The sequence below is a fragment of the Vulpes lagopus genome, chromosome 12 (genome assembly GCF_018345385.1).
Source record: "Vulpes lagopus strain Blue_001 chromosome 12, ASM1834538v1, whole genome shotgun sequence".
NCBI classification, from domain to species: Eukaryota; Metazoa; Chordata; class Mammalia; order Carnivora; family Canidae; genus Vulpes; species Vulpes lagopus.
The window spans coordinates 70,344,474-70,369,525 of record NC_054835.1 but is presented as its reverse complement, the minus strand read 5'-3'; the positions used below and the strand labels follow the sequence as shown (position 1 = coordinate 70,369,525).

At 41.0% G+C, this 25,052-nt stretch overlaps 1 protein-coding gene and 1 non-coding gene across 7 annotated transcripts in view; both read right to left on the bottom strand.

Moving 5' to 3' along the window:
• Positions 1–12,025, bottom strand: part of CRACD (capping protein inhibiting regulator of actin dynamics) — a 277,301-nt gene extending 265,276 nt beyond the window's left edge. For all 6 annotated transcript variants that reach the window (XM_041724742.1, XM_041724747.1, XM_041724744.1 and 3 more), the window contains exons 1-2: positions 11,853–12,025; positions 11,190–11,282 (exon numbers count right to left, since the gene is read on the bottom strand). The gene's annotated coding sequence lies outside the window, so the exon portion shown is untranslated. The remainder of the gene's footprint in view (positions 1–11,189; positions 11,283–11,852) is intronic.
• A 10,343-nt stretch (positions 12,026–22,368) lies between these two features.
• Positions 22,369–22,475, bottom strand: LOC121474276. Its single transcript, XR_005983298.1, has one exon. It is a non-coding gene; the product is annotated as a U6 spliceosomal RNA (small nuclear RNA).
• Between the last annotated feature and the right edge of the window lie 2,577 nt (positions 22,476–25,052).

The following is a 25,052-nucleotide window of genomic DNA, read 5'->3' as shown; positions in this document are numbered from 1 at the left end:
TAAGCAGAAGCAATACCACGTTTCACTCCACTCACTCAGCTTTACTTTCTTTAAAGCACCTATGACATTCTAGGATCATCACCTCCATAGCAAGGGGCCCCGTGTGTTTGCTCCTGTATCAAAGCATCAACAATAGCACTGGGCAAGGACCACGCCCCTGGTAACTACTGTATCTGTTTACAGACTGATTGGGTCATTCTTGCCCCACACCCTTTTATTTTATACATAAGACTATTTGAGGCCCAGAGAAGTGAAGTGACTTGCACAAGGTCACCAGGCTAATTAGAGGGAAAGCTGCCCTTAGAACCAGGCCTCTTAAATCCCAGTCATCCTTCCAAAGTCAATGCGATTATGTCAATCGCTGCTTTTGATAGTTCTCCATTGCCTAAAAAAAGTCAGTACTCCTTACTTTTTTCAAATTTCTCCAAATTTTGCCTGACCCACTTTTTCTAGTCCTGCCTCTCCCACTGCCTTCTCTGCCAGATGTTCTTGCCACCTCAATATACAATGGCTTTCATGCTTACCTTTCCACCCCCTCTCCATCTGTCAAAATTCTCCCCATCTTTCCAGACTCAGCTCAAATATCACTTCCTCTGTAAGCTACCTCATCTTTCTTTATTCTATCCTTCTTCACCAGAATAATCACTCCTTCTGAGTTCCCATAGCATTCTGATCTATTATATCACACTTTACAGTCTGCCTTGTGTTTCTTCTTCACTAGACTGTCAGTTCTTCATTTTTATATTCACTAGCAATTCTACACTGCCTGATATAAACAGCTAGATCAGGGGGGGAAAGGAGGGAATACAGGGAAGTATGCTACCCTTCCATGCTCAATATGACTCCCAATGCAACAATACCCATCCAGCACCCCAACTGGCTGTCCCAATGACAAAGGAAAAAAATAGATGTCAAAAATTAGAGGTGAGAGGGATCCCTGGGTGGCGCAGCAGTTTGGCGCCTGCCTTTGGCCCAGGGCACGATCCTGGAGACCTGGGATCGAGTCCCACGTCAGGCTCCCGGTGCATGGAGCCTGCTTCTCCCTCTGCCTGTGTCTCTGCCTCTCTCTCTCTCTCTCTCTCTGTGACTATCATAAATAAATAAATTGAAAAAAAAATTTTTTTTAAAAATAGAGGTGAGGGATGTCTGGGTGGCTCACTGTTGACCGCCTATCTTTGGCCCAGGGCATGATCCTGAAGTCGCAGGATCAAGTCCCACATCCGGCTCCCTGCATGGAGCCTGCTTCTCTCTCTGCCTGTGTCTCTGCCTCTCTCTCTCTCTGTGTGTCTCTCATGAATAAATAAACAAAATCTTTTTAATAATAATAATAATAATAATAATAATAATAATAATTAGAGGGGACATTAAACATGACAGCATGTGAAACCAGCTGGTGAAAAGAATATAAATTAAAATGCATTTGTTCTGCCCCAATGTAAAAATGCTACATTCTTAAGTTAGACTCTAAGACAAAGTCATTAATATTTTTACATTCAAGTAATCTGCACTCCCCCAACCTTTGTTCTTTTCATGTTTTACCCATGGTGCCCAGCATATTATGTGTACTCAATATACATCTGCCGCCATAAGATAAAGTGGGTTTCCGATGACTCAGGCTAGATGGGATGTGGATGGTCACCCTACTAGTGAAAATTAATAAAAGGATACCTCATTTAGAGGGAAGTCATGAGACCAGCAGGGGGAGCTCTCACACCCAGCACTCATTCAATTTCAGACCCAAGGGGAGGGGGCCGCAGCAGGTGGATACCATTTTTGCAATCCCAGCAGTCCAGCCAGTGAGAGGCAGTCACAGTTCAGGCAAGGAGGAGCCACTCTACTTCCAACCCCCAGTTTATTCCAATGGACTTTTACTTAGTGTATGACAGCCCTCCAATGCCCCCCTTTTCCCTATAAAAGAGCAGTCCTCTCCTTTGTTCTCCAGTCTTGTCTATGGGTCTGCCATAGCTTCCATGTCCCAGATTGCAATTCTCTATTCCCAAATAAGCACATCTTTTGCTGGTAAATAACTGGCAGTTTTATTTTTAAGGTTAACATAATTTTCATTAAACTTCATACCACAGGGCACTGTTACTTATGGTAACCATTAAGAGATTGCTATCTTGCTTTCTCCATACCCAGGATCAACTAGGTTTTTATAACAGACAAAAAACATAGAAAAATGGTAATCAGGAAATATTTTTATTAGCCAATCTTCTGGAAGTAATCACATATCTTCTTTCACCTCCATACCACTCCTACTTAAAAAGATAAATTCCTGGAGCATCTGGGTGGCTCAGCTGGGTAAGCATATGCCCTCAGCTCAGGTCATGATCCTGGGGTCCTGGGATCAAACTCCACATCAGGCTTCCTGCTCAAATAGGAGCCTGCTTTTCCCCCTCCCTCTCCCCATCTCGTGCTCTCCCTCTCAAATAAATAAAATTGTTTAAAAAAAAAAAAGATAAATTCCTGCACATTTCTAGCCAGCATGGATGATGAGATTAATTGAAGTGTTAGAGGCTGCCTCATAAATTCATTGTTCAATAGTGGTCATTAGGTCACTGATAACAAACTGATAGTGTCTTAGAATTGTATGGGCCAAAAAGAAAGACCAGATCTGAAGGTACATAAAGTGAACATCTTTAAGATATTAATTTGAGCTGCCCATGCTGATTGAGAAAACTAAAATCTCAACTAGAAATAATAAAGACAACAAATTTGGTCCTAAGGTTTTCTTCCTTTTTACCATTGCCAACTAAAGACCATTATGTTCACAAAACTGACAGAAAACCCACATTCTGGGGCCATGGCTTTGTACCAGTCAACTCCAGCTATTTCTTCCTCAGCTGCAACATCAGGAGCATTCATGATTAAGAGAGAATAATAGCTCATGTATCTTTCTTCAGAACATAGACTAAGTAAGCAAGGTCTCTTCACTTTAGCTCTTTTCCTTCCAGAAGAGATACAGCCTGAAAATCCTGCTGTTTTGTCCATTAAGGTTCATTCAAAACTATACAAAATTTTTGTAATAAGAAATACATATTAAAGTACCTCTTAAAAAATAAATAAATAAAGTACCTCTTTAATGAGCACCACCTTATTTACCACCCAAGTTACAACTGTCAATGTCTAATATCTTAATGTGTTTTTCTCAGAAGTAAATAAAGCTATAAGGCCTCTGACCCAGATAGGAAGCTAAAACTGAATCTAAACATCTACACTGGGATTCTGGGTGGCTCAGTGGTTGAGCACCCACCTTTGGCTCAGGTTGTGATCCCAGGATCCTGGGATTGAGTCCCACATCAGGCTCCCATAGGGAGCCCGCTTCTCCCTCTGCCTATGTCTCTGCCTCTCTCTGTGTGTCACTCATGAAAAAAATCTTTTTAAAAAAGTGAAAGAAATAGGGCAGCCCCAGTGGCTCAGCAGTTTAGCGCCGCCTTCAGCCCAGGGCCTGATCCTGGAGACCCGAGATCGAGTCCCGCGTCAGGCTTCCTGCATGGAGCCTGCTTCTGCCTCTGCCTGTGTGTCTGCCCCTCTCTCTCTTTCCTTCTCTGTGTCTCTCATGGATAAATAAAATCTTTAAGAATAAAAAAATGAGAGAAAAAAACATCAACATTATAAACAAACTCTCCTCCTACATATGTGTTCACATACACACACCAATTGGCTTAACACTAATATACAATGACTCAAACACACAGATCTTGCAACTTAATCATAATTGCCATGCACTAAATGGTCCTCTAATTGTTCAAAGAGTTCCATCTTCCAGGGCACTGAACCTATTAGCAAGAAGAGATTACAGGCAACGGAAAGAACTCAGCTCAGTTACTTAACCTCTGAACTTTAGCCTTCTCATCTGTAAAATGAGGGGCTGGTTTAGAATACGGCTGCCCATAGAATGCAAGCCACAAATGTGAGCTGTATATATAGTTTTAAATTTTCTAGTAGGCACATTTTAAAAAGTAAAAAGAAACAGGTAACATTAATTTTAATAATGTTTTATTCAACCTAACATAGCTAAAATATTATTTCAACATAATCTATTTTGAAATTATTAATAAAGTATTTTAGATTCTTTTTTCATACCAAGTATTTGAAACCTATACCACATCTCCATTTGGACAAGCCACATTTCAAATATTCAAGAGCCACATGGACCACATGAGATTGCACAATCTAATGATCTTTGGCATTTCTCTCATTACTGTAGGTAATTTTAATAAAGGGAAGAAGAGATGCGTACATCACGAAAGACTTAGAAAAACTGTAAGTGTTCTCCTGTTAAACTCAGTGAAGTTGGATCTGTAAGCAACAGAGAGTAGGTGGTTTAATTTACTACTTGTAGACTTACCCTGTTCTCGCTACCATAGCCATCATCCTATAAACCTAAAGGGAGATTAAGAACATTCAGGACAGGGATCCCTGGGTGGCGCAACGGTTTGGCGCCTGCCTTTGGCCCAGGGCGCGATCCTGGAGACCCGGGATCGAATCCCACATCAGGCTCCCGGTGCATGGAGCCTGCTTCTTCCTCAGCCTGTGTCTCTGCCTCTCTCTCTCTCTCTCTCTGTGACTATCATAAATAAATTTAAAAAAAAAAAATTAAAAAAAAAAAGAACATTCAGGACAGGGGATCCCTGGGTGGCGCAGCGGTTTGGCGCCTGCCTTTGGCCCAGGGCGCGATCCTGGAGACCCAGGATCGAATCCCACATCAGGCTCCCAGTGCATGGAGCCTGCTTCTCCCTCTGCCTGTGCCTCTCTCTCTCTCTCAATGTGTGACTATCATAAATAAAAATTAAAAAAAAAAAAAAAAAAAAAGAACATTCAGGACAGGGGGATCCCTGGGTGGCTCAGCAGTTTAGCGCCTGCCTTTGGCCCAGGGATCCTGGAGTCCTGGGATCGAGTCCCACATCAGGATCCTTGCATGGAGCCTGCTTCTCCCTCTGCCTGTGTCTCTGCCTCTCTCTGTGTGTGTCTCTTGTGAATAAATAAATAAAATCTTTAAAAAAAAAAAAAAGAACATTCAGGACAGTGTATAACTGCTTAATGAATGAGACTTCTAGAAAATCCTAACTAGGAAAAAAAACAATTGTTAAAATGCGACTTCAACAGAAATGGCAAAGAAAAAAATCAACAACCATGTTATCTTCCAGATATTAAGATAATGCTATGACACACAATTTGCACACGCTTTGGGATTGTTTCTCTAATTACTCAATATCCACTGTTCTAGAAAGAGTCATGCTGCTCTTCTCACACTGTCTTGTTTATTAGTCCCTTTGTGATCAATGATCTGCCTTCGCCAGATGGCTAGTCTGGGTTAAGAGTACAATATGAGATCAGAGAACAAAGCAAAGCTAACTGGCCTTCCCAAGAATTGAACCTGTGACCCTGACCTCATTAACTCTAGAAAACAGTTAACCCATCACAAACATGCCTGGGCAGCTGCATCATTAATAATGCCAAGAAAGTCCACTGTGTCTGTCACAACAATACCCTGGTAGAGAAAAAGTCACTCTACATTTATTAAGAACTTTTCAAAATGAAGAAAATCCTGCATGCAGCCTTTAAAGCAATCTGGAATTCACCAGCAGTGTCTTACTAGCTCTGCTCGATCAGTCACAAGCTTCCCTAAGAACATTAGACCTCCACCTAAGCCCACAAATGGTTTTGTCAAGGGGGTTCAGTGTACTGATGTTGACTCTTCCAAAAACAGTGATCATAGGACCATGGCCTTTCCCTTCTCTGTCTCCTTTGTGAGGAAACCATGAGTTAACAATTATAAACCATGGGTTAACAAGAATCTTCACAGATTATATACTGAATCCAGCTTATCTCAGATTGAAATAATCACCAAATTTCTCTATTGCATCCCCTCCCTGACTGTTCCCCTTGTCCCACAGTGCCAGCCAATCCCTCCCCAGGGAGGCCAGTGGACCTCTGGGTAGATTGTTCTTACCTCCTCTGGTAAAAAACCAACACCTTTCTAGTAAATTGTCCTTCTTGTTACTGGGAATAATTCCTCTTAGCAGCTGCTACCTGTTTTACATTCTAACAACCTGTCTCTAATGAGCTGAGTACTCACTTCTGATTTAAATATTTCCCAAAGTGTTTCAGGGCTGCAGTTTCTGTATCTTTGCCTCAAACTCCTAATATTTAATACAGCACAAGTTTTAGAAGCAAGTTTATTGAAATTTCCCCGTAAGCCTTAAAGTACACTTTTGAAAAACTCTACAAACATCTGAAAGAGCTGGTGAAGATTTTAAAGTCTGATTGAAAATATTCCTGATTTTAATTTTCACATTTCAAATGGAATCACCTTTTCATATGCAAACTTATTACAATATAAAAGTTATTCCACATGGTTGGGCTATTTGGCTTCTTAACTGTTTCTGATAACATGTAACTATAAACATCTCTTAAAGGTTTTTACTGTTTTTTAATTTTCTCAAAGTTATGTAAGAATTTTTTAAATTTATAGATTGAGTTTATAATCTTGCACTTCTCATATCTGTGGAAATCATACATATATGTAAATCTACGATATGCATATGTATCTGCCTCAAAGCCACTAGCATAACATCTAAATTGATTGTGCTCTTATCTCTAAGAATTTTCACATTGAGAATAGTACTATCCACATGTTGTACACCATATGATATACGTGTTATATCAATTATACTTCAATAAAAAAATAATAGTACAAAATGTAATGGTAACCAGGTTTAGTATTCAAATTACGACAACTATTCAATAGCTGGAATGTTTCTTGATGCTCAAACTATACCACTTCACTAAGGGTCGAGTATTAAACAAAAGGAATAAGTTAATAAGTTAATAAATTAAGCATTAGATCTAAGCTTACTAAATGTGTACAAATTTCATTGCGGTCAAACAATTTTTTGAGGGCTAACCTAAGGATGAAATCTGATATAAAATAAATTCCCTTTTATCTAATCTTAACAGAAAATGAAGACTGATGAAGAGAAACATATGGATTTTCAAACCACATAAATAAACCATGAAACTGCTGTTCTTTGTCTAATATATCATCATGACAAACTGACTTTAAAATTATCAAATCTGAAAAGACTAACCCTAATTCAACAAATAAAGTGTTTAAACATACAGTTAATAGTTTAAAGCTCCATGCATAGACACTATAATGTAAAAACAGGAGCATATTTGTATATATTTAAGCACCTAGTAATCATCTAATTTATAAGAAACACTCCTGTATGTCGACAGTAATAGGCAAACCAAATACTGCAAGAGTCTGAATTTTAAGATGTAAATGTGAAACAGTGAAATCTGCTTTTCCACTGTCATTTAAAATCATCTATTGTAAATTCTAAGTACTATTTATAAAATATATTCCCTCAAAACATTCCTTCTTTCTGACAATATTTTTAGAAGAGGAAAATTCCCAAAAATCAGAAAAATTAAAATTGAAATACTGCTAAAAATTAAGAAACACTGGGGATCCCTGGGTGGCTCAGCGGTTTAGCGCCTGCCTTCGGCCCAGGGCACGATCCTGGAGTCCCGGGATCAAGTCCCACGTCGGGCTCCCGGTATGGAACCTGCTTCTCCCTCTGCCTGTGTCTCTGCCTCTCTCTCTAAGTCTATCATGAATAAATAAATAAAATCTTTTAAAAAGAAATTAAGAAACACTTGCAAAGAACTGGAATACGAAAAAAATTTTTTTTTCATTTTTTTTAAATAGGGCAGTTAGTTGTACTTCCTTACAAGTACTTTACAAAATAAATATTTTTACTGCCTGGTGATTTTGAGACAAATCAATATACTATAAAATACTCTTTGCAGCTCTTAAGTCTTCATTTTGTGCCTTAACAAAAGCTGGAATTCATTTGTAATGAAGTCTTTTTATGGTTACACAGCTATTTCATCTCTCTTTTGAAGACATATTAAACCTCTGGGTGCTCAATAAAACTGACCAATTAATTGACTCTATCGTAAAAACCTGAGAAGCTATTCCAAAATATTTACATCAAAGAATGGCCAAGTCAAAATGAAGTACTAGTCTACCCAATATGCTTTCCTACTTTAAGTCGAAAATTTTCTTCAGGTGGGTCCTTTTAAAGGAAACTACAAAGATGTATCTCAAGAGGTAAATTCTTGATACAACAAAAAGAATTTACACAAAAAGAATGATACATCTACAGCAATCACTGTGACAGAACATAGGAACAGAGTGGGGGGGGGGGGAGACAGCAGAGAACTCTGGGGTCAAAGAGAACTCAGTATGAATTCTTGCTTCATCTCTAACTTTATGACCTTGGGCAAGTTCATAAAACCTCTCTGAGTCTTAATCTCAATTATCAAATGGAAACACAGGGCCAAATTACAGGCTGTCGTGAGCACTAAATTAGATAACATACATAAATAGGCTGCTTAGCACACTACCTAGATCATGATATTCAATAAACGGCTGTAATTACTACAAAATATTTAGGAATCCATTTTCAGTGTGATTTAATACTCATTCCAAATGATATAAATGGTTAAAAGGAAAAAATATAAAGATTCAATAGTAGATCTTTCTTTCATTTAACCTGATCATCCCTTACATTAGTGCTTTTCAAACTTCAGGTTCTAACCATTAATGAATCTCAAATCATTTAGAGATTCTTAACCAGCATTTTTAAATGAGATAGAAATATAAGAATGCATTCCACATAGGAAGCCTAAGCATTGATTTATTAATTTTTTTAACGTATTTGTAATGTGTCTGTATACTGACTGGCAATATAAAATTCACCTCTTACTGGGCAAAAAAATTAAAAGCCACTGTTTTAAAGGTGCCTGGGTGGCTCAGTCAGTTGTGCATCGAACTCTTAGCTTCAGCTGGGGTCATGAGACTGAGCCCTGACTAGGAGTCCACGCTTGGCAGAGTCTACTTGAGATTCTTTCCCCCTCCTTCTCCTTCCCCCTCTGCTCCTTCCCTTGACCCCTAGCACACCTGCACACGCTCTCTCACTCTCGCTCTCTCAAATAAATAACATAAAGTCACTACTTTACAGTATAATAATGATAATTAGTTGACAGTGAATGCTTAGTTTTTGCAAGACATTGTGCTATGCACATGCATGATTTCATTTGATACCTCCCCAAACCCTATAAGATAGGTACTATTACTTCCACCATTCTACAGATGAGGAAACTGAGACTTGAAGATATTTAGTCACTTGCCAAAGATGCAGTGCTAGTTCAAATTTAGTCACCTGACTCTAGAACTTGCACATTTAACCACTTCAGCAATTACTAGGTTGTTAAAATAGAAGTTTCCCTTATATAAGTTATTGAAAAGTTAGAATTTTTTTTTTTAATTCATGAGAGACACAGAAAGAAAGAGAGAGAGACAGAGACACAGGCAGAGAGAGAAGTAGGCTCCATGCAGGGAGCCCGATGTGGGACTCAATCCCGGGTCTCCAGGATCACGCCCTGAACCGAAGGCAGGCGTTCAACCGCTAAGCCACCCAGGCGTCCCCAAAGTTAGACTTTTTCATGAAGCCTATTTTGAGAGTGATTTTCTGGAGTATAGTATGTCTTGAAAAAGACAGTGTGATTCAGAGGTGAAAACACTAGGTATGAGATCCAGCCTCTGTCCCTGGCATTGTTGCTTCAGTGGCAAGGAGTTGGTAAGTCATTTAATCTCGCTGTGTCTGGATTTCCTCACCTACAAAACAAGAATGATAATATCTGGCCTGCCTTCTCAGAGGCCATTATGAGAAAGTATATGTATACACAACAAGTGAAATGCTTTATTGTGCAACCCAGTTATATGAGGTGATCATTAATACCACTCAATGGGCCCTGTTCTTCATAGAAACATATATCAAAAAATGATCAAAAAAGGAAGCTCACCAGGCTTTTATAAACTATCTGTGGAAACATTTTGCAGTTTTGACACACAGTAGGCCTTCAGCAACTGTTCATTAAACCAAAAAAAGAAAGCCAATTCAATCTGTATGCATGTTTTATCCATCTGTATTCTATTTTCCATTAATTTATTCTTTCCATAACTATTTATTGAACACCTACCATAAGCCAAATTAGAAATGTACACTACAGAAAAATACTATAAACTATCCCTTGCCTGGAGAATTTCATATTAATTTCAATTAATTTTTGTAAGCCACAAGTTCATCCAGCAAAAATAGCTTACATTTACTATAGTGCTTTACAGTTTAGAAAAAAACTACGTGGTAGCTTTTGTTTCCTGCACCAAATGCCTAAGTATGGTGAGTAGATATTACTATTTTCTTGACTCCAAATTTAGTGCTAAGCACTAAGCCTTTGGCGTGAAAGTTCCTCGATGTCAGAGGGGACTGTAAAAATAAGGTTTTGAAGAGAACACATTTTTTTTTTTTGAGAACACATTTTAATATTGGAAATGGGCAATCTAGTAGCATGATTTTTTTTTTCCCCTTCCCATTTCTGAGTTGAAGTAATCTACAGCGCAGCCCTATCACCTACATAAGATGCATTTTCCAAAATGTTCTTTTAGAAAACTTGCCTTTGAAATTTCTTCTCTTACAGGCAATTTTCTGTTGAATATATTGAACTAGGATTCAGGTTTCTTATAAAGGAGGCGGTAGCGAAGGTGTATTTCCTTTGTTGACGTTTTAAAAAGGACTCAAAACTGATTGTTGTATTCGGATTCCTGAGTCGCATACAACACCAAGTAACTGTTAGCCATTTTAAATATAATGCAACGACTAAGATAGGTGATTCTGACAAAGGTGAATATAGATGTACTGGCAACTTAGTGACTTGAAATCTTGCTACGCCGTATTTACTAAGGACCCTTTACTAAAATTGCCTTATCCTTTGTATTCTAACCACTCCCTCTCCATCCCCACCACCCCCAACAGACTCACACTCCCTCACCTACACCAGATCAGTTTCCGGGCCATTATCCCCTAAAACCGTCTTAAAATTTCACAACACATGGTCGTCGTCACCAGGTGCCCCCCTGCACCTTGTCCCCCTCCACCTACTGAGTCAACGCGCCCTTTCTCAAAAACACGTTCTTTCTCAAAAGACCCAGAATGCACAAAATTACCACGATGCCTCTTTTTTCTCTGAGAACGACAAACACGAAACGTAAACGTCCGCCCTTGGGTTTGCCGATAACCATGAACGTAAAGTAAAAGCCAGACCCCACCTACCGTATCCGCGGGGTCGGCAGGTCCAATCTCACCCCGACACACCTCGGCGGGGAAGGACGGTCACAGGACCGGGGAAAGCATCGCCGGGAGCGCCTGAGGGGAGATAAGCGGAGCGCGTTTCACAGCCCCGGCGTGGCGGCGTGCGGTCCCCGCCCCGGCTGCAGCCCTCACACAGGGAGAACCTTTGTCTGGCCTCGGCCGTCAGAGTGGTGGCTCATCAGAACCGGGGCGACCGGAGTTTGTGCGAAACGGCTTGGCGGAGCTTAAACAAAGCACGGCAGCTCCGGCGGGGGAGAGGGCTGCGCGCCGTCGGCGTCCGAGACCCCAGACGGCGAGGAGTCGCGCGGCCCCGGCCGCAGCGGGGACCCGGGACCCCCGGACCCCCGGACCCCGGGTCAGGGCGCCCGGCGCGGGGCGGGCAGCGCCGCTACAAGCTCCCGCGCTCTCCGCGAGTTCCCGGGGCGCAGCCCGCCCGCAGGCTCGGCCGCCCGGGCTCCCTGCGCCGGCTCCTCAGGCAGGGCCCGCCCCGCAGTCCGCGGAGCCCGCACGCCCCAGGGCGCGGCGCCGACGAGGAGGCGGGGGGGGGGGTCGCGAGGGCAGCGGAGAAGCCCGCGCGCTGCCCCCATTGTGCGGCTGCGGCCGCGGGGCCGACGGGGCGCTCACCTGAGTCCCCCGCGGCCACAGCGACCGGACGGCGACCGGCGGCCCCGCGCGCGCGGCGGGCGGACGCGACCCCGCCGGCGGCTCAGCAGCGGCAGCCTCCGCAGCAGCCCCGGCAGCGCACCCGCCCCTCAGGCGGCCGCGGCCTCCATTGCTCTCCCCGCCGCCGCCGCCGCGCGGCACTGCGCGTCCGGCCCCGCGCGCCGTGGTCACGTGCCCCGCCGGCGCCTCAGGCGCTCGGACCCGCGCCGCCGCCCCGCCCGCCTCCGCCCCGGACCCCGGGCCGCGGGGAAGCGCGCGCGTCCGACGGCTCCCGCCCCGCACCGGCGGCGGCTGCGCTGGGCGCTGGGTCTGCTGCCGCGGGGGGTCCCGCCGGTCGTCACCCGCAGCACGCGAAGCCGGCGCCACAGGCAGGTCCCCGCGGAGCGCCCACGCCGCCACACCGGGCTTCCCGCGTCCACCCTCTACACCGGGAAGGAGGGACATCCACCTTGGGCGTCGCTGTCCCCATCCGTGTTGGGATTCAATACGAAGTTTGATGGGGTTTTTTTTTAAAGATTTTATTCACTAGAATAAATGATTTTATTCATTTACTCATTGGAGACAGAGAGACACAGGCAGAGGGAGAAGCAGGCTCCACGCAGGGAGCCCGACGCGGGACTCGATCCCGGGACTCCAGGGTCACGCCCTGGGCTGCAGGCGGCGCTAGACCGCTGCGCCACCGGGGCTGCCCCGAAGTTTGATGTTTGAAGGAAAATCGGGATCGCTTTTCATTTTGTGGCCTAACTGGAGACGCTGAGACTTTTTTTTTTCCTCCATACGTTTCGCTGTGGCCGCTTCAGTGAAACTCGGAAATCGGTCTCTAGGGATCTTTGCCTTCACTAGACCCGCAAAGATGCTAAAACATAATTCGGTATCGTTATTAATAAAGAAAATGGAAACAACATTTAGAAAAAACGTCTGTAACAAAAGATGACAGGTGACCTAATAGGGGCTGAATATTGAGCCACATATCCGGATGCCAAAAGCAGAACTAATAGTTATGATGTAACTGCATGACTTCAAAGAATAAACTTTGATACTGGGAGAGTCTAGTGCATGTTGCTTTATCCAACTGGGCTTTTCTTTGTTGTTGTTTTTTAAGATCTTATCTATTTATTCATGAGAGACACACACGGAGAGAGAGGCAGAGACACAGGCAGAGGGAGAAGCAGGCTCCATGCAGGGAGCCCGACGTGGGACTCGATCCCGGGACTCCAGGATCACACCCTGGGCTGAAGGCGGCGCTAAACCGCTGAGCCGCCGGGCCTGCCCCAACTGGGTTTTTCTAAATAAACATTGTGAATATAGGTAAAATTCAGTTGTTCAGTGTTTGCATATTCTAAATGATGTCTGCTTCATTCCAAATAAGCATAATGAAGAATTTTACCAGGAGCTGAGCGAGTGTCTTCTGATTTGAGAATCCCTATATTGTACACCTGAAACTAATTTAACATTGTATGTTAACTATACTGGAATTTTTTTTTTAATTCTTTCTGATCTGATCCAGTAGCACTAGAAGTTCTCAGAGCCAAAATTTAAATCTGTGTAGGACATATAACTGAGATTTTTTTCTTGACATATTTAGTCTTGCCAACTACATGAAAACAGACTCTATGAAAACTCAAATGTATACAAATCAAGTGTAGATCTCCATCTTTTTAATTTTCAGGGCAAGGTACTCCCAATTATACAGCCTTCAAATACTGAAAGAGTTGGGACGCCTGGGTGGCTCAGCGGTTTAGCGCCTGCCTTTGGCGGGGCGTCACCCTGGAGTCTTGGGACCTGTCAGCCCTCCTGCATGGAGCCTGGTTCTCCCTCTGCCCGTGTCTCTGCCTCTGTGTCTTTCATGAATAAATAAAATCTTTTAAAAAATATATTGAAAGAGTCCTAGAGAATTTAATGCTCATAGGAGATCTTTCTAGTTGGGCTTTGTGTCTCATGGGCCTCAGAAATCAAAGCTGTCAGGCACCACTTTTGACAGGTTCTGTTTTTTTCCTTCACTTTTCAAACACATTCATTCATAGTTACTACATTTGGTGCTGTAATAATAGTGTGACACAGTAAGCCAGGTATCAGCCCAGTATTTCACTTTTGAAATAGCTGCCTTTCCCGGGTCGCTCTGCGGTTTAGTGTTGCCTTCAGCCCAGGGTGTGATCCTGGAGACCCGGGATCGAGTCCCACGTCGGGCTCCCTGCATGGAGCCTGCTTCTCCCTCTGCCTGTGTCTCTGCCTCTCTCTGTCTCTATGAATAAATAAAATAAAAAAATGTTTTAAAAAAATGTTTGAAATAGCTGCCTTTCAGTTAAGACAGATTTTCAGAGACCATAATATAACACAAAAGATGAAGAACATTGGGAATTTTTAAAATATTTAACCACTTAACTGCTATATTAGGGGTTATGGAAAGGCTGTAAGAAAGAGACATAGGCAGAGTGAGAAGCAGACTCCCTACGAAGAGCCCAAGGTGGGACTCAATCCTAGGACCCTGGATAATGACCTGAGCTGAAGGCTGATGCTCCACAACTGAGCCACCCAGGTGCCCCATATTCAGAATTTTTATTGTGAGTGAGGCGGCCTTATTTAAATGGCTCAGAGGGCAAGCAATAGCTCCTGGGATGGGGTGAGAAATCAGAACACTTATTCTATCCATTGTATCTTTATGCATGGGTCTGTCATTCAGACACTTCATCAAATCTAGGCAATGAGAATAACTGTTGGATCTCATATACGTAACAACTAAATTACAAAGTTATGATGGTATCTAAAAATAAAGCAGGGACACCTGCGTGGCTCAGAGTTTGAGCATCTGCCTTCGGCTCAGGGTGTGATCCTAGTCCGGGAATAGAGTGTCACACTAGGCTCCCTGCAAGGAACCTGCTTCTCCCTCTGTCTAGGTAGGTCTCTGCCTCTCTCTCTGTGTCTCTCATTAATGAATAAGTAATATCTTTTAAAAATAAATAGATGATAGATATAGATAGATGATAGAGGAAATACCTTCCTAGGCAAATACGAATTTAAAAAAGCAAATGAGACCACTGGATATCCAGATGCAAAAGAATGAAGCTGGACAACTATCTCACACCATTCACAAAAATTAATTCAAAATGGATCGTAAACCTAAAGGAAAGAGCTAAAATTATAAAACTCTTAGAAGAAAACATGAGTAAATCTTTACATTCCTGAGTCAGACGATGGTTTCTTAGATGACATCCAAAAGCACAAAGCAACAACAACAACAACAAAAAATTAAATTAAACTACATCGAAATTAAAAACTTTTGTGCTACAAATGATACCATCAAGAGAGTGAAAATATGAGTCACAGAATGAGAAAATGTATTTGAAAATCATATGTCTGGGGACACCTGGGTGGCTCAGCAGTTGAGCGTCTGCCATTGGCTCAGGGCATGATCCTGGAGTCCCAGGATCGAGTCCCGCATCAGGCTTCCTGTGAGGAGCCTGCTTCTCCCTCTACCTGTGTCTCTGCCTCTCTCTCTCTCTCTCTGTGTCTCTCATGAATAAATAAAATCTTCAAAAAAATAAAAATAAACCAATTAAAAAAAAGAAAATTATGTGTCTGATAAAGGGACTTGTATACAGAACATATAAAGAACTTGTATAACTCAATAATTAAAAAGGCAAACATCCTAATTTTAAAATGAGCAAAGAGTCTAAATAGATATTTTTCCAATGATGATATGCAAGTAGCCAATAAGAAAATGAAAAGATGCTCAACACCATTAACTATCAGGGATGTGCAAATCAAAATCACAATGAAATACCTATTAGGATAGCTATAATTAAAAATATATAATAACGTGTTGGTGAGAATGTAGAAAAACTGGAATCCTCATATATTGCTGGTGATGACATAAAATGGTGCAGCCACTTGAGGAAATAATTGGCAGTTCTTTAAAATGTTAAATATCGGGTAGCCCAGGTGGCTCAGCGGTTTAGCGCTGCCTTCAACCCAGGGTGTGATCCTGGAGACCAGGGATCGAGTCCCATGTCAGGCTCCCTGCGTGGAGCCTGTGTCTCTGCCTCTATCTCTCTCTCTCTCTCTCTGTATCGCATGAATAAATAAATAAAATCTTTTTTTTTTAAATAAAATCTTTTAAAAAAATAAAATAAAATGTTAAATATGGAGATATCACGTGACCCAGAATTTACACTCCAAAGTATACACTCAAGAAATGAAAATATATCCCTCTAAAACATGTACATGAAAAAAAAACATGTACATGAATATTTATAGTAGCATTATGGCCAAAAAGTGGAAACAATCCAAATGTCCACCAACTGATGAATGGATTGAACAAAAAGTGCTGTTATCCATACAATGGAATACTACTATTTGGAGATTAAAAGAAATGAAATGCTGATACACGCTACTGCATGGATGAACCTTGAAAATCTTATGCTAACTAAAAGCCAGACATAAAGGACCACATACTGTATGATTCCACCTTTACCAAATTAACCTGTATGACAGGTTAATCTATAGAGATAGTAACAGATTTCATGGTTGAAGGAAGAAAGTTGGAGGAAAGTGGTGAGTAACTCTCACTGAGTATGCTTCTTTTGGGGGATGACGAAAATGTTCTAAAATTGGTTGTAGTAAGAGTCACACAGCTCTGCAAATATAATAAAAATCATTAAATCATACATTTAAATGGATGAATTGTATGGATGTATATAAACTATATTTCAAAAAGCTGTAGCAATGTTAATACCTGATAAAAGAGATGTCAAAAAAAGGTATCAAGTGCTAAAAGGTACAAGCCGACAAAAAATAGAACAGTCCTGGGGCACCTGAGTGGCTCAGTAGTGAAGCATCTGCCTTCAGCTCAGGGCGTGATCCTGGGGTCTGGGATCGAGTCCCACATCGGGCTCCCTGCATGGAGCCTGCTTCTACCTCTGCCTGTGTCTCTGCCTCTCTCTGTGTGTCTCTCATGAATAAATAAATAAAATATTTAATACATATATATATATATATATATAACAGTCCTGAAACTTTACATATCTAACAGAGCTTTTGAAATATTTAAGCCAAAAACCGAAACAAAAGGAAAAGTTAAAAATTTGCTCTTAGAGTGGGATACTTTTTAACTTTTCTTAGAAATTGACAAATCACACAAAGCTATAGAGATAGTCGATATAGAGATTTTTTTAAAGGTTTTATTCATTTATTCATGAGAGACACACAGAGATAAAGAGAGAACGGTAGAGACATAGGCAGAGGGAGAAGCAGGCTCCCTGCAAAGAGCCTGATTGGGGACTCGATCCCAGATCCCGGGAGCATACCCTGAGCTGAAGGCAGATGCTCAACCACTGAGCCACTCAGGCATCTTAACCATATACAGAATTAACAAGTTTGATCCAAAAGATATCAAGAGATGTGTACTCACCAAGCAGAAAATATGCATTTTGAACAAAACTATTGGCGCCAGTCACAAAAACTAATCAAGTTTTAGGCCAAAAAAAACCAAACCTTAATAAATTTCAAAAAACTAAATCCATCAAAATTCAACAAATTTAAAATTTGTAACCACTATGTGAGAAATTTAAAACTTCTATTACTTTTCAATAACTCTTGTGTTAAAAATAGGATGACCATATGGGGCACCTGCGTGGTGCAGTTGGTCAAGCATCTGACTCTGGGTTTTAGCTCTGGTCATGATCTCAGTGTAGTGGGATCGAGCTCCTCATCGGGCTCTGCACTCAGCACAGAGTCTGCTTGAGATTTTCTCCCTCTTTCCTTCTGTCCCTCTTGCTCATGCTCTCTCTCTCCCTCTGTCGGTCTCTCTCTCTCTCTCTCAAACAAACAAATAAATCTTTTAAAAAATAGTGTGATAAAAATAGGATGACCGTATTTTCCAGTTCACCCAAAACAGTCCTGACTTTTACCTATTGTCCTGACATAATATATATTTCATTGGCAAAAGTGTCCAAATTTGGAGGATAAATTATGTAGTGACCCCAGTTAAGAAGTAATTCAGAACTGAAATAGAAATCTATTTAGAAAGCAATGACAAAAAAAATGACTAAAAACCATGTGGGGGAACAGCCTGAAGTTCTCAGGGGAAATTTTGTAGCCTTTGATGAATACATTAGAAAATAAAAGGGGCAGCCCAGGTGGCTCAGCCTTTTAGTGCTGCCTTCAGCCCAGGACCTGATCCTGGAGACTCAGGATCCAGTTCCACGTCAGGCTCCTTGCATGGAGCCTGCTTCTCCCTCTGCCTGTGTCTCTGCCTCTGCCTCTCCCTCTCTCTCTCTCTTTCTCTCTGTGTCGCTCATGAATAAATAGAAAAATAAATACAATCTTAAAAAATAGAAAATAAGAAAGATTAAAAATGAGCTAAGTACATAACTCAAGAAGGAAAGCAAAAACAACAAAAGCAGAAAGAAGGAAGGGATGAAAAGAGAAGTCAATGAAATAGAAAACAAATCAAGCAAAGGATTTGATCAACAAAATAAAAAGTTGATTCTTAGAAAAAAAATTGGCCAACCCGTGGTCAATTAGTGAGGACACACACACACATACACATGCAAACATTTCATAAGAAAAGAGAAATTACTAAGTTATAGATTTTTTAAAAATCTAGATGAAATAGATTTTGCAGAAAAACTGAGTTACCAAAACTGACTTAAGAAAGAGAATAGAGGGATCCCTGGGTGGCGCAGCAGTTTGGCGCCTGCCTTTGGCCCAGGGCGCGATCCTGGAGACCCGGGATCGAATCCCACGTCGGGCTCCCGGTGCATGAAGCCTGCTTCTCCCTCTGCCTGTGTCTCTGCCTCTCTCTCTCTCTCTCTCTCTGTGACTATCATAAATAAATAAAAATTATAAAAAAAAAAAAAAAGAAAGAGAATAGGGACGCCTGGGTGACTCAGTGGTTGGGCATCTGCCTTCTGCTCAGGTTGTGATCCCGGGGTCCTGGGATCGAGTCCCACATCCGGCTCCCTGTGGTGAGCCTGTTTCTCCCTCTGCCTGTGTCTCTGCCTCTCTTTCTGTGTCTCTTATGAATAAATAAAATCTTAAAAAAAAAAAAAACACTGTTGTTGCTTGCACATCTGAATGGAATAGTAGGAATTGAGGTGTTATATACTTATATACCTGTACCATAAGTGTCAGAGGGGATTTATCCCAATCAGGGAAGAGCAGAAAGTAGAGACATGCTTGTGGGACAAACTTAACTGCCATTTGTCACTAGTAGGCGAGTCAGGATTTTAGCATGGATGCCTCTACCCTCTAATTTCACAGTTTTCCTCCTGAAGATGATATCCTCTCGTCTGGCAAGTCAGAAATCTCTGTTTTAAGGAGGACTCTCTAACAACTCCCCCAGCAGAGGTGGCTGATAACCCTCAACAAAATTCAGAGGCTTACTTGCCAAGTGAAGCTTCTTGGGACTGTATGGACAGATTCACATTACTCAATTCCTCTGGCACCTCAGGAAAAAGTGCTGTATCTCCAGCCATGCCCCAACCAAAAAGGAGGTTGAGCATCTTGTGGGGACTTTTTTGGGAACAGGAGACAGTATGTGCCTCTATTGGGCATTCTATTTGGTCCTTTATATCTGCTAATCCACAAATCAGCATTCTTTGAGCGGGGCCCAAACCAATAGCAATGAATGCCCTCTTTGTCCCCTACAAAGAGCCTACATTGCAGCCTGGCAAAAAATCATATGGTCTGCCTGAATCAAGAAACTGCAGTGGCTGGCAATCTAACCTGCTTCTGTATCTGTCATCCCTGGCCATGTGCTAGGAGAACTGAAAAATTCACGCAGGCACGGCTGCTCTTCCACCATTTCGTTATGCCTAATGCCATCAGTGGCAGCTCCCAAACATGGACTCTGCCTTGTATATGTACAATCACACAGACCAGCACGATCTTTTTTTTTTTTTTTTTTTTTTTTTTTAGTACCATCTTTCAAAAACCTGATCGATGCAAATTCATAGCTTCTCTTGATTGCTGAGCAGCCTTGGTTATGCCATGTATGCCTATCCAGGCTGCAACTACTCCATGACATGGCCCATGTTTCTTAACTAAACCAATGTAATGACCATCCAAATCAAGTTTCAAAATAAACTCCAAGCTAGAGCAACTTGTGACTCTTTGGGCTATCTGTAAGTGGGGGAGAGATGACAACAGCCTATCTTTCCGTTGTGGATGAGGCTCATCTATATTTTGGCATATCTATTGCCCCGTTGACAATGATACCAGAGATGAGTGGATCAGTTTATGTTGCAAGAGTCATCATGAATAACAGATTGACCTTAGACTACATCCCGGATATCTAAAATAACACCCACTGTTCCCCATATTTATTTGCAGTTGGCTGTGTCTGGGATACTGCAAAGCATGAATGAGGTCAGTACAGCTTGGTTAGCCTCTTCCTGCTGCTCAGAATCTTATTGATATCATTAGCCTTATCTAAAACTATATGAGACAAATTGAACAGGTTTGATCTTAGCCCCTGTTGGTTAAATTAAGGAGCATGGCCAATGAAGTGGCATAGTTACATAAAAACTTAAGTTTGGTCAAGAACATATAGGGTCAAGGTGTAGATTATCCTCGAGAGATGCTGCCATGGACTCTGAACATCCCTGTATGTTCTCATTGTGGGCATGCCAAGAATGCAAAGCCCTAATCAATCTTTACCCACACCACTTTTCAGCATTGAGCTCGCCATGAGCAATCATGTTTGCCATGAGCAACATAGAAGGATGCAGCAATGTCTCCTCAGACAAAGAGCAGGCTTACTTACTGTTTGTTATAAAAGAGATGGGTTCCCTAAACTTAGTGTTCCTAGGCTGGGACATGAACCTCTTCATGTTGGATTCATTCGGGTCCCTCCCAGCCCCTCCCTTGGTGCTTTGGGGGGTTAAGGAGAACCAGTGAAGACATGATCCTTATGCTACTTTCTGTGCCATAAGTAATAAGGGCCTTTGTCTCTGACCCAGGAGTCTCCTGTTTTCTACTAGCATCTTGTAAACAGGCATATATTGACTTATTAGCTTATAACTAAGGAAAAATACACCCCACACATTTACATTTATCTCTTAATTTCTTATCACATATTGTTCTAGTTGAGGCCTATATTATTTCTTGTACCAAATTTCAGTATTTTTAATATTCATGGACTTCATGTATTACACACATTAGCATATAACCATTCTTCATGCTTTCATTTTCTTGATACCTGATTTATTTGTAATTACTTTCCCCTTTTTGTTTTGAATTTTGTATATTTTTCTTGATAAGTCTTATTTCAAATAAATTTTATTGATCAGTACTTTTATGGATCCGACTCTTGGTTTATCTCAACTTTCATAATTGATGTTATTGTTCTCTAACATTGTTTTCTCTTCATTATTTTTTTTTTCATTATTTGTTATTTTGAGAAGGGGCGGGATCCCTGGGTGGTGCAGTGGTTTGGCGCTTGCCTTTGGCCCAGGGTGCGATCCTGGAGACCCAGGATCGAATCCCACATTGGGCTCCTGGTGCATGGAGCCTGCTTCTCCCTCTGCCTGTGTCTCTGCCTCTCTCTCTCTCTCTCTCTCTCTCTCTCTGTGACTATCATAAATAAATAAAAAATAAAAATTAAAAAATTATTTTGAGAAGGGGAAGAGAACAAGGGTTGCTGTTACCTTTTCCCAATCTCTTGAATTAAATCCTTGCTCATTTGTTAACATTTTTTATTTCCTGATTAACATATTTGAGTTAGAGTTTTCCTCTACACCTACTTTGGTTGTGTTACACAATTTTGATTCCAGTGGTTTTGTTATCATTTACTTATCAGTCTAAATTATTTCATTTTATGATTTTCATTTATATCAGATGATAATTTAGACACTTTTTTAGGTTCCAAACATAAAGTTTTTTTTTCTATCCTTTCATATTCTAATTTTATGCACCATGGTCAAAGAAATGATTTATATGACTTAAGGGCTACTATATGGGGATCCCTGGGTGGCGCAGCGGTTTGGCGCCTGCCTTTGGCCCAGGGCGCGATCCTGGAGACCCGGGATCGAATCCCACGTCGGGCTCCCGGTGCATGGAGCCTGCTTCTCCCTCTGCCTGTGTCTCTGCCTCTCTCTCTTTCTCTCTGTGACTATCATAAATAAATAAAAATTAAAAAAAAAAAAAAAAGAGCTAATATATGGCCTATTTTTAAATATAAGAGATGTGCTTGAAGAAAATGTGTATTCTGTTTGTTGGGTGTGAAATTTTATATATGTACATATACACATGTAGCTGTATGTTTGTAATGGCTGTATCTTTATGTTCTATCAGTATTCTTGTTCACCAGCATGTAACACATTGTTTTTTTCTTTTCTCTTTTCCCTAAAATTCTATCTAGTCAGATAGGATTAGTCTCTGGTTTTCTCTTGGTCCCCATGTGCTTGGTGAGTCTTTTCCTTTTATTTTTAAATTTTCTATGTCTTTTTATTTTTTATTTTTTTATTTTTATTTTTTTTTAAATATGGAACACTTCACGAATTTGCGTGTCATCCTTGCGCAGGGGCCATGCTAATCTTCTCTGTATCGTTCCAATTTTAGTATATGTGCTGCCGAAGCGAGCACTATGTCTTTTTATTTTAAACATATATCTCTTGTAACTGACACATTGTTTTTTTTTTTATTTTTTTATTTTTATGTTTTTTAAAGATTTATTTTTTTATTTTTTTATTCATAGAGACACACAGAGAGAGGCAGAGACACAGGCAGAGGGAGAAGCAGACTCCCTGCAGGAAGCCTGACATGGGATTTGATCCCGGGTCTCCAGGATCACGCCCTGGGCTACAAGCGGCGCTAAACTGCTGTGCCACCGGGGCTGCCTGACATTGTTTTTTAAATTCAATCTGACTCTGCCATTTAACTGAAGAATTTTATCCATTTACATTTATTGTGGCTACTCTTAAAGATTTACTTCTGCCATCTTGTCTCACATTTTCTAATATACTTTCTTTTTTTCTGTTTTTGTGCTTTCCACTGCAGGGATCATGTTTTCCTATGCTGGTTTAAATGTTAAATCACTCAAAAAATTATCTAAAAGTGAATTCACCATTACTAGTTATATGTCCATAGGCAAGTCTTGCCTGCACCCTCATCTTTAAAATGAGAATAAAGAAGAATCTGATTGTTGTGAGAATTAAATGAGTTAATGTTGGGCAGCCTGGGTGGCTCAGCGGTTTAGCACCACATTCTGTCCAGGGTGCGATCCTGGAGACGCGGGATCGAGTGCTGCATCGGGCTCCCTGCATGGAACCTGCTTCTCCCTCTGCTTGTGTCTCTGCCTCTCTTTGTGTCTCTCATGAATAAATAAGTAAAATCTTTAAAAAAAAATGTGTTAATGTCTGTAAAATTCTCAGAATAATGCCTTGGAAGAATAAAGTTCTAGGTAAGTGTTTACTGTTACATCATTATGATAGTTGCTTTTAAGACTCATAGCTGTGTTATTTTTCCCTTTTGATTTCTGAAACATTTGTATTTGTATCTTCTCCCAATAACACAAATACTTAATTTCTCATGTTCTTTTGTTCTCTTTCTTTCTTCTTCCTCCTCACCATCTAATGTGTTGTTATTATCCAGTTTTGGTCTGACTTGTTTTGGACCTTCCTTCCTTCCTTCTTTCCTTCCTTCCTTCCTTCCTTCCTTCCTTCCTTCCTTCCTTCCTTCCTTCTTCCTTCCTTGCATCCTTCTTCCCCTCCTCCCTCTCTCCCTTTATCTTGTTTTGTCCTTCCCTATTAGTGCAATAGACTTTACCAAAATATTTGATTCTCTTTAAGTCACACATCTCTTGCAGAATCTCCTATACTTATTTCCCTAATTGATTTCTTCCTCGAAAAGTGTTTCAATAGCCAGTTACAGTAGTTTCAAAATTCCTTTTAGCATTCTAAAAATAATATGTTCTTGTCTCCAATGTAACTGCTGAGATATTTAATGTTTTAGTCTGTTTGGACTGTTAAAACAATTTGGCATAGACTGGGGTGAAGGCAGTGGCTTATAAACAACTAAAATTTAATCTTCACAGTTCTGGAGGCTGTAAGTTCAAGACTAGGGTGCCAGTATGGTTGGAGTCTGGGTTGTACACTGCCAACTTCTGGGTTGTACACTGCCAACTTCTCGTTGTATCCTCACATGGCAGAAAGGGTGAGAGAGGTCTTTGGGATTAGCTTTAAAAGGGGATTAATTCCATTCATGAGGGCTCCACCCCTCATGACTTAATTACCTCTCAAAGACCCTACTTCCTAACATCTGTGGAGCAGGGGTTTCACATAGGAATTTTCACATTCAGTCCATAAGAGATGTAAATTTGATCTTTTTCAGGTGAACTGTTTATTTCTGGGGCTTTTAAAATTTCTTCCCTTCTTTAATATTGTGTCTAATGTGGATTTCCCTCTTCTCTCCTACTTGGCTTTTGCTGAGTCCTTTCAATAAAGACCTCAGGCTGTATCCTTTGATTTGGTGACATTTATCTCCATTATTTCTTTTCCTTTTTTTTTTTTTTTTTTTAATTTTTATTTATTTATGATAGTCACAGAGAGATAGAGAGAGAGGCAGAGACACAGGCAGAGGGAGAAGCAGGCTCCATCCACCGGGAGCCCGACGTGGGATTCAATCCCGGGTCTCCAGGATCGCGCCCTGGGCCAAAGGCAGGCGCCAAACCGCTGCGCCACCCAGGGATCCCCTATCTCCATTATTTCTTAAAATGTTTTTGCCTTCCTAATATTTCTCTCTTTTAAGGCTTATTATTACCTAGATGTTGGCACTGCTACACACATCCTCCATAATGCTTTTCTTTTACACTTTCAATCTTTTCTTGATGCCTTCTCAAAAAAGTCCTTAATCTTATCTTCAAGTGCATTTTTTCATTTTAAAGCTCTATCTAAAAATAAAAAAAAAAATAAAGCTCTATCTATACCCAATCATTCTCCACAGGAAGATAGAAGCAGTATCAAATAAGAACAAAATACAGCAAAAAAGTATTAAAAAAAAAAAGTATTAAGTGGAAACATTAGGTGTGACGAAGGAAATAATACATGGGGGTTCTTGGTATCTTGACAAAAATGGTTTGGAGTAATAGGAATAAAGCATGATTGGAATAGTTCAAGAAGTATAGGTGGGTGTAAAGGGGGGATGAAGTGAGTATAGATAACA